At 40.8% G+C, this 1,587-nt stretch overlaps 1 protein-coding gene across 2 annotated transcripts in view; it reads left to right on the forward strand.

The window, feature by feature from the left end:
• LOC116672313 (copine-3) overlaps nucleotides 1-1,587 on the forward strand; it is a 15,204-nt gene that overhangs the window by 3,648 nt on the left and 9,969 nt on the right. The gene's annotated exons all lie outside the window — the stretch shown is intronic.

Below are 1,587 nucleotides of genomic sequence, written 5' to 3' on the forward strand. Positions count from 1 at the left end.
TAAAGGGAGAGAGTTCCAGAGCCTTGGGGCCACCACAGAAAAGGCATGATCCCCTCTGGTTTTAAAAGGTGTTCTGAGACCAGTTAAAAGGTCTTGGCCTGAAGACCTCAGAGAGAAACCAGAAGTGTGCGCGTGCAATAGATCCTGGATGGAAGAGGGAGCTCGACCATGCAAGGCTCTCTAATTAGTAATACTTAATATAATCCATATAATATACTACTAATTAGTAGTGTCAGTCTCTTATTTATTAGCTTTACTGAATGAGGGGGTGGCAGAAGCTCAGTCCATAGGGAGTTGGTTTGGGAACCAGAGGGTTGATGGTTCAAGTCCCGTTACGTCCCGTCCCGTGTGGATTGCTAGATGGAGAGATGGCACTTGACCTCCTGGGCAATGCCAGGTGCTCTTGAGCAAGGCATGGTACTACCCCAACTGCTCAGGGTGCTGGTCCCTAGCACTGGCAGCCCACTCACTCTGACATCTCTCCATTGTGCATGAATAGGTCTTGTGCATGTATGTATGTATGTATTTCAGGCCTGTGTCTGTGATTATTAACAAAACAGAGTGTAAATTGTAATTTTGCCACTGGGGTTTGATAAATTAAATCAAATTAGAATTTGTTCATCACTTCTCCAAGCAAAAGGGATGTGCCTGTGAGATTTGCCAATCTCATAAGGGGAGTGTCACCAATAGGATCATCTTAAAGAATAGACCAAATGTATTTTACAGCTTCTGAATGTGAAAGATGTTGTTTTTTTTAATTCCAGCTGCAGTGGAAATCCAGGTTGAAAAAGCATTTTCGATCACTCAATCGTTTTCATCTTTTCATGTAAAATCACAGAAAGATTGAATCAAGGCCACACTGGGAACCCTGCTTATGTGTTATTGGTTGCCTCTTTTGCATATCTATCAGGGTCTGATAATCTTGGTAGAAATAAGGAAATGTATTTTAGCATTAGTTTATGTATGTTGTGTTTTGTTTCCATCCTCTAACCCTGTAAAAGCACACTTGTCAAGAAGAGGTGCTTTCCAGTCAACAGTGCAAGTGAGTTTACTGTCTCCAGCGTGAGTGCTCTTCACGTGAAGGATGCAGTGTCTGTGATGTAGGACGGGCCAAAGTCCTTGACGCATCTATATCTGTCTTAACAACTTAAGGGTTTTGGCTCACTGGTCAACTTACCTGTTAAATGATAAAAGCATTGTCACAACAATCGTCCTGTGTCCCTGGTTGAACATTGACTATTCAGTGGTCCATGTTGACACAGCATTAATTCAAAATGGACTGAACAAGAACATTAAGTATTTTTTGTCTGTGAACAAAAAATGATAAAATACAAAACAACAAAAATGTATTGCGAACTTGCTAATTTCCTCGCTTATCTAGTATATGAACCTCATGTGTGATGCTAATGTGCTGTTGATCACAGACCTGGCTCCATCAGGTATTTAATGTTAAAGTGCTCATATTCTGCTCATTTTCAGGTTCATAATTATGTTTTGAGGTTGTACCAGAACAGGTTTACATGGTTTAATTTTCAAAAAACACCATGTATTTGTTGTACTGCACACTGCTGCAGCTCCTCTTTTCAC

This window comes from Etheostoma spectabile, chromosome 22 (assembly GCF_008692095.1).
Source record: "Etheostoma spectabile isolate EspeVRDwgs_2016 chromosome 22, UIUC_Espe_1.0, whole genome shotgun sequence".
In the NCBI taxonomy this organism is placed as follows: domain Eukaryota; kingdom Metazoa; phylum Chordata; class Actinopteri; order Perciformes; family Percidae; genus Etheostoma; species Etheostoma spectabile.